Source organism: Mustela lutreola, chromosome 2, assembly GCF_030435805.1.
Source record: "Mustela lutreola isolate mMusLut2 chromosome 2, mMusLut2.pri, whole genome shotgun sequence".
Classification (NCBI taxonomy): domain Eukaryota; kingdom Metazoa; phylum Chordata; class Mammalia; order Carnivora; family Mustelidae; genus Mustela; species Mustela lutreola.
In genome coordinates, this window is record NC_081291.1 from 20,146,256 (window position 1) to 20,154,577 (window position 8,322).

Below are 8,322 nucleotides of genomic sequence, written 5' to 3' on the forward strand. Positions count from 1 at the left end.
GCGGCCACGCGCCCGCCCGTGCCCGCGCGCCCCTCGTCCCCGCGCCGCCCCGAGCCGGCCCTGCTGGCCCGCGCGGCTGAGCGAAGCCGGTGCGCGCGCGTCCTGCGCCCCAACCGTGGGCTGACCTCCCGGTGCGCGCCTCTATCTTCCAGCCTCGGACCCCCCTGCCCCTCTCCGCTGTACGCGCGATAGGAGTTTCTGGCCTCGCGGCCCGTGGCAGGCTTCTGTGTGACCCTTTCGGGGGCTCGACCTTCAACAGGCTTAAGGCCTGGAGTCACAGGTTTAATGCTGGAATGGCAGACTTTAGCAGACCAGAGAAGAGGGCATGGGTGCTGAACTCAAACCCCTAGTGGCTCTTGCTACTTGCAAGAGTCCTCTCTTAGGGGACTCGGGTCCCCATGCCCTGACAGAAAGAAAGGGCTTGGGTCTCCTGGATCCCTGAGCCAGAACCTGGGTCCAGCTGCACAGTTCTGAGGGGCTGAGAATGTCGGGATGCAGCCATCCTTAGCCACTCACTAACTTCACTGGTCTTAGCATGCACTGTGTGCAGACTCGCCCCTAGCCCCAGCCCCCAAGGCTTGCAGAGCCTCTATTTAGACTCCTCCAGTGCTGGGAAGCTCATCCCCGCACAATCCAATCCTTTCTGTCCTGAGGCCCCTGACTCCTGCCTGCGGCAGGAAGCCTGGGGCTGGTGTGGCTTCTGATGCTGCAGCTGGTGGGCCTCTCAGAGTCTCAGTTTCCTCTCCTTGTGGGTGCTTGTGTGGGTGCTTAACCCCATTTCTAGGATGAAATTGCTTGGTAAATTGAAATGCTCTGGGTTGGGAGAGAGCATCCAAGAGATTCCCCGGAAATTGTCCCTGGAACTCTGTTCTTGCCCTTGTGCAGATAGAATGGGAGAATGTTTCCCGCCAGCCTGGCTTGGGGCAAGATCCCTTCAGCAGTAGCTAACCACAGACTCTGTGCTTAACAGGAGGAATGAGAACAGTAGCCACCTGGGCAAGAGGCCCCACTTCACGGTATCTGGGTGAGCCTTCCACCACCCATTCACAGGTCAGCCCGAGGACAACTTAATGTTGAAGGGAGAATGGTGGTCCCTGGACTAAGGAGGGCAGAGGTCAGAAGCTGGAAATAAGGCACAGGACAACAATTACTCGCTCTCCAGTCCTGCCTGGGCTGTCCCACACCCACCCCACCGTCACAAACCAGGGCTTGATAAAGAGACAATTTTAAAGTTTCCTCCTTCCCAGAGCTGAGTGAGGTTTGCCAATAGGTCCCAAACTCTGAGACCCCCAAAACATTATCAGAGGAAGGCAGTGTCCTGGGTCCCAAACTCCTGAGAGGCTTGGGGCCTGTGACCAGGAGGGGGCTAGTGGGCACTGGAGGACAAGCTAGGCCACCTGTATGGGGAAAAGCAGGGCTCTCACTAAACCAGATGCCTAATTGTGCCAGACGGCCCCACTCCCACACCTGGATTGAGCAGTTCCTCCAGGCTAGAACAGAAGGGGGTGGGAGATAGGGGGGTTCAACAGAGAAGAGTCAACAGGCTCTGAGCTAATCAGACCCCTCCCAGCGCCCCCCTGCTGATACCTGTCTCCAGCATTTCTGTTTCTCCCATACCCAGGGCAGGATGGCCCCACAGTGTCCTCCCCCAACTATTTGCTGGATAAATGCCCATAGGGCATGGCTCCAGGGACCCAGCACAAAGGGTGTTACCCTCTGGATTAGGTGCCCTCTGGGGTTAGGTGGGAAACTTCCCAAGGCAGACACTGAGTAGCTTGGTAAGAAATGTCAGGGGATGTCTCTCTACCCTTCGGCACCAGAGTGGCACAGATCTGAGGAGTGCCAGGCACCTGTATCCAGGCTGGGTGCAGTGAGTGGGCATTGGTAGCTGGGCATTTTGGTTCCAGCCGCCACAGATGTGCACCTAATTGAGGCTGCTGGCGCAGAGGGAAAGGCGGGAGATTTTGGTTGACAGGCCGTTAAAGGAAGACAAATAAGGAGGGGAGGTAATTAAGAGTACATGGGTAGTAAGAGTTTACACATTCCAACTTTGAGGCTCACAACACCCTCCGTCTTTTGGCAGCTGGCTCCAGCCCCAGTTTAAAGTCATGGGAGGAAAAATCAAGTCTTCCCAGAAATGGCGGGACTTCCACGGCAGGCACATTGATATGCTTGGCAGCAAAGACTACTTACCTAGCCAGAGGTGCCTGTGCTGGAAGACACGGGGTGGCAGGGGCAGGGGAAGCTGCAGCCTGTGGGGTGGGGGCAGCCCTGCCAGGGAACCTGGCCTCAGTTAGTTCTGCATGTGGGCTGAGGGGAGGTCAGCTCAGCAGAACAGAAGAAACTGAGAGGTCTTTATATAAACCCTCCTATGGGCAAAGCAAGTCGTAGCCTTGGTTATGCCACACAAGGGAGGTGGAAGCCCATCAGGAATGTCCACCCAGGACACCTGGGGTAGCAATATCCCCACTCCAGCGTGCTCACCTCCAGCCTCCCTCTCACAACCCTTTGCCACTCCATTAGCCAGTAGGCTAGACCGCTCCCAGTGTTCTTAGCGCTTTCCTCCTATGGTTCCCTCCTCCAAGAACACACTCTCACCCTACCACTTGAACCCAGGACATTCATAAATACTGCTTATGCCAGGAAGCCTCCCAAGCCCCACCTCAACTAGACAGACCTCCCCAGGCCAGTCCTCACTCTCCTGTCCCTACTTCCTGACATACACACACACACACACACACAGGGCCCATAGCCTCCATCTCCGATTCAGGAAAATGCTTGCACACTGGACTCTTGTTAAGCTGGGGCCTGAGTCTCATTTGTCCCCGTCACTTCCTCAGGGCCTCACAAAGAACCTGGCCATTGGGAGAAGGCAGGAATTGTTGACGTAAGGACTTTTGAGTGGCATCTCCATGGGCTTGGGGGTATGCCCAGGAAGAGTGCTCTAGTCTGGGCACAAGAAGTAAAAGCTTTGGCATCAGATACCACAGATGGTGTAGGTAATTCAGTTTGCCTCTCTGAGCTTCTGTTTCTTTGTATAATGGGAGATGTGGTACCCAGCTGGCAAGGGGAGTCTGGAGACCCAAAGCAGGTAACACCTCTAGGGCAAGACTTGGCACTCAGCAAAGGCTTAACGAAAGGAAACCACCCAGAGACTTAGGCCTCCCCAAGAAGAGGAGGGCGTACCTGCTGGCAGGCAGCGTAATTTTCCTAGACTAGGAGGAGGGATTCCAGCTTGGCCTTGTAAGATGAGCAAGGTGGGGTGGGCATATTAGAGAAGGAAAGAAGGGAGATTCCCCAGAGCCAAACATGATCTGAGCTAGGACTCACCCTCCAGAACCCCATTAACCCAGGATTGCCTCTGCCCTGGGAAGTGTCCTTCTATGACAGGAGGCTGTCCCCATCTCATTTAGCCTTCTCTGATGCGCCTGTCCTGTGCCCCCTTTGGGCCAGAGTCAGTGGTCCCTAAGGGCCCCCAGAAAGAGCCACGCCATGTATGGGATGACCACCAGTGCCCACAGCTGCCGGTGGCTACTTTGGCTCACCCACCAGCTCCATGGGGACCTTTAGCAATGTGAGTTTCCCACAGTGCCTCTGCTTGAGCACGGTACAGATGCAAGGTGGCCTCCAGGTGCAATGAGATAGGCACCCTACTTCCAAAGGCATTAAGTATCCTCTGCACAGTGGGGCCTGGGTGGCTCAGTGGGTTAAAGCCTCTGCCTTCAGCTCAGGTCATGATCCCAGGGTTCTGGGATCGAGCCCCGCATCAGGCTCTCTGCTCAGCGGGGAGCCTGCTTCCTCCTCTCTCTCTGCCTGCTTGTGATCTGTATCTGTCAAATAAATAAAATCTTAAAAAAAAAAAAAAAAAAGAATCCTCTGCACAGTAAATGACCCTTAGTCCTTGTAGTGCCACTTATTGTAATAAATGGAAGAGACTGAGTTTAACCCTTTCATTCAATGTAAGGCCTCACCGCTGGCACACCAAAATCATGGCCAAGTCCTAGGCTACATACTGTCAGAGCCCGTAGGACCCCTTTGTTAGATAGAGGGGGAAACTGAGGCCCAGAGAGAGGAGGAGACTTGCCTGAGGCCACCCAGGGGTTAGTGCAGATCAGGCATGGATCTTCAAATCTGGAGTCCTAGGTTGTCATCCCAGATCTGTTTCCCATGACCAAGAGTGATGCTAGTCACCTGGGCCTTTGTGTCTCCATCATGGCTTCCAATATCAAGAACTCAGCACAGCGCTCCTGGGGGAGCCCAGGCCTCCTGGTACTATAGCGGAAGCTCCCCGGAAAGATCTCCATCATCGTGAGGGACACTAAAGTCAGATTATTTGACCAAGAGAGGACACTGGCTAATTGGGTAGATTCTGGCAGGTGTAGATCCTTGGTCCCTGTGAACTCTCCACTCAGTGGGGAAATATGACATAGGAAAAACATGATGGATACTTCCGACCATGAGTTACCTCCTGTGGGTGAAACAGAGCATGTGGTCACTCAGCAATGTGAGGCTTGGGTAGTCAGGGAAGGCTTTCTGGAGGAAGGGGCCTTGGAACAGACACAGAAGAACTGAGAGGGCTCGGATGGATGCATGGTTGGAGGTGGGGAGAAGAGCATCTGAGCAAAGGGCTGAGACAGGATGTGGCTTGCCACGAGGAGACTGTTTGCCCAGACCTCAGCTTCTTTCTCACTGGACCTCTTCAGGAGGGGAGGTGGGAACACAGCCCCTGGGGTTGTTCCTTGCAGAGGCGGTCCGGTGGACGGCAGGATGGCAGGGCTTCATGGGCAACATGGGGTGACGATGAGCCAGGGTGTCAGGACAGCCCGTGCCTCCTGCACTGAGATTCCAGCAGCCCAGGTGGCTGCATCCTTTGAGAAGGATCTTTGGTTGTGTGAGTCCAGTGGAAGCCCAGTGTCACCTTCATTGTCCTTCACTTACCCAACTTAGGCAGGATGGCGATGGACGTGACCGTCCAGTCAGAGGGCCTGCTTCCACCAGAGCCCCTGTCTTGGTGGTCCTGGATGGAGGTCCATTCCCACCTCTAGCTGCTCTGGACGGTCTGCAGTTTTCCTCCGAGAGGTCTGGTCCTACCTCTCTTTTTATAGATGAGGAAACTGCATGCCGGGGAGCTTGTCTTGGTGTTGCGGTGGGCAAAGAGACTCAGGCTGCAGGCTCCGGTCTGGGTTCTGTCCTTTGTGCCCCTCGGAGCATTCTCAGAGCTCCTCTTGGGAGAACCCTGACTTGCACATCGGCCCCAGAGGCGCGAGAGACCCCTGGCAAGGTCTCTGGGTCTCACCTACAGTGGTGTATATGTGGCACATAAGCCTAGATCCTGGCTCTGTCGCCTCATCCCGGGGCCTCCATCCCACTGTGGCAAGAGAAAATGAGGACAAATAAAAGAGAGAAATTCTCCCCTTGGAAGAGCATTAGGTGTCTAAATGGCTTCCAAATAAATAAAAGTCTCCTCGGAGCCCCTGGCCAGCACTGACAGTGGCTCTAACTCTCCACGAGACGTGTTTTTCTGCCTTCAGGTAGAAGCGAAGAGCGTCCGCGGTGGGCTAAGTCAGGCTCTGACGGAGGCTGCCTTCCATCACCGCCTAACGCCCCATCAGCAGAATGGCCACGGCAAATTGCCTCCTCTGATAGCTGCCCCTCCAGGCCCTCGGAGAGCGGAGCCGAGCGGGTGCTGGCCTCCCTCACCAAGACTGGGAAAGAGAAACAGCCTGTCCCTAACTTGTTCATTTTGCAGATGAGGGAACTGAGGCACGGAGGGCTTTGGAGACTTGACGAATGAAACCAGCAGGTCAGAGATGCGTCTCCTGAATGAGTTAGCTCTGCTCAACGTGAGCACAGAGTGAGAAGTCCATTTCCTTTCCAGTGGGGCTGTCTGAGGCCAGGTCCACACCTCACGCCGTCCCCCTTCCCCTCCCCAACGGCAGAGGCACTTGAAGGAGGGCAGTAAGTACTGATGGTACATAAGATGGCAGGAGAGACCAAGGCTAGACTCCAGGGAGTAACTCTTTGAGCAATGGGCTAGGGAAACTCCCTCAGGAAGTTTCCTTTTCTTCTTCTGCTGAAAACAGCCCTTGGCTTTTGCCCTTCCACCTTTTGGTGGATTATTCTCTGCTAGATAGTCGAGGGGAGGGCAGGACACCCCTCTGCCATCACTTAATTTAACTGATGGCTGCTGTTCCTGTGAGGGACAGTTAGCACTTCATTTGTTGAGCCTGGAAGACAGATGAGGCTAGACCTTCTTCAATTACTGCAAAATGCTGATGCTGTGGGAGGGGGAAGCAGGGCCAGGAAGAGCAGTGGGTTGGGAGAAGCTGGAAGGCCCCAGAGAGGCTGCCTGGTATCATTTCATGAGGCTGCTGCCTCTTGGCCCTTGTCCTGGCACTCAAGACCCTCCCCCTGAGTTCCTTAGACACTAGCAGGGAGGAGAAGGGAAGCTTCCTGCCAAGAATCAGTCTAGCTTTCCCATTAGCACTGGGTATGGGTGTCTCCACTCTCAGAAGCACGCTCTGTTGGCAGCCTCACCATCTCCCTGCGTGAGATCCTTTAAGACCTCTGCCTCTACCAGGGTCTGAGGTGAAGTGGAACAGGGAGCAGGGAGGAAGGAGGCATGGACTCCTCCCCCTCTGGTTGGAGTGGCCTGGGGATGTCGATTGCAGAGAAGCCCCTCGCAGCCTGGACCTGTCGTCACAGAAACCAGGACGCTGGCCTCAAGCGCCATGCAGGTGCACTTAAGATTCAGCGACTATCTAGGCCCTCAGACTGGAGATTTGTCCAACCCAGTCCCCTACGAAAGTGTCAGTGGCGCTGACTCAAGGGGGAGTGGGTGAGCCGTGGGGATCTGCTGAGGATCTGCTGTGTGGATTGGAGGCTGCTCTGCTGTCTGGGGGGGCAGGGGAGGCCAGGGGTACTCAAGATAGATGAGTCCAGGCTGGGCAGGCAGCAGGGCTGGAAACTCTGGCTCCTCAGGCCACACAGAGGGCCAAGCAGGCAGGGCTGTCCGTCTCCCTAGCCTGAAGTGGAAGCATGTTCTTCTCTTTCCTTGGCCGGAATGAAGTAGTGCCAGCTCAGGCAAATGAAGAGGGCACCAGGTCTTGATCCTGGAAGGTACAACAAAGCAGGGATGGGTGTTGATGGGCAGGCAGGGCAGAGGCTGGGAGAGGGGGCCTCATAGTCCAGAAGGTGTGGGTTGAGGAAGGGGACGTGGTTCAGGCCCCAAGTGCCACAGCTGACCATGGCTTGCAAGGATTCTGGATCCCTTCCCAGCTGGGCCCAGGGGCTTGGCAGGTGGGAAACAACCTGGCTGTTCTGGAGATGACTGAGCCTCAGAATCTATTTCAAAGGACAGTACGAAACACCCAAGACAGAGACAAGCCTTTTCTCTGCAGAGTCAGGACGTCAGAGAGCTTTTCTGGGCTCCCAGCAGGCAGAAGGGGGTGCTTGGGCAGTCACACCAGGTAGGCCAGTGAGAGTCAGGGAGAAGACAAGGAAAATTCTAGAAGCCTGCTTATATTCCCCTCCACTGCTGGAAGGGCTCTCCCCATCCCACACCTACAGCCATGGCCTCCCTGAGCCCCGTCTGGAGCTCCAGAGCACCATCGTGCTGAGGTCTTAATTTCTAAATGAGCGAGGAGGAGTTTTGGATAGGCAGAGGCGGATGGAGACACACGTTGAGAGAGACAGGAGAGACCTCAGGGAGGGTCGGATGTCGACTCAGCAGTTTGCAACAAGCCGCTCAGGTCTTGTCTGAAAAGCCAAGCCAGCTGCCTTCGGGTAGCTGGGAGTAGGCCATGGACAGAAGAGGCTGCTGATGAGTCAGGCATGAGCAGGAGTGGGGGGTGGTCCTCGAACCCAGGGGCAGGAGGTGGGCCGGGCATGCTCAGGCCCCTCAAAGGGCAGGGAATTATCAAGTGCTAATGAATGACTAAATGGCTATGTAATAATAAATTGCCTCTGTTGTGCTGGGTTCTGGAGGCAGGCTCGCCTTGGGACCCCTGCCAGCCCTGCAGGTCAGATCCCTGGGAATGAGATGGACCCTGCCCTCAGAAGTCCGTAGAGCCTCCTCCTGGATCTCTGCCAGCTCTCTGCCAGCTCCATGGCTCTGACTGGACTGAGGGCTCCCTGGGAGCCCTGGCCACTTGGTGCCCCCCATCCTCATGTTGTAGCAATTCGGCTGGACATTCCAGGAACAGCTGTTGCCCACTCAGAACACTGGCCTAGCTGCTCTTATAGAAGAAAACTGGGCAAGTCTGGAATTTCCTCACCTCGGGCTCGAGGACCCCCCCAGCCTTCCAGACCTGCTCTTGGCAG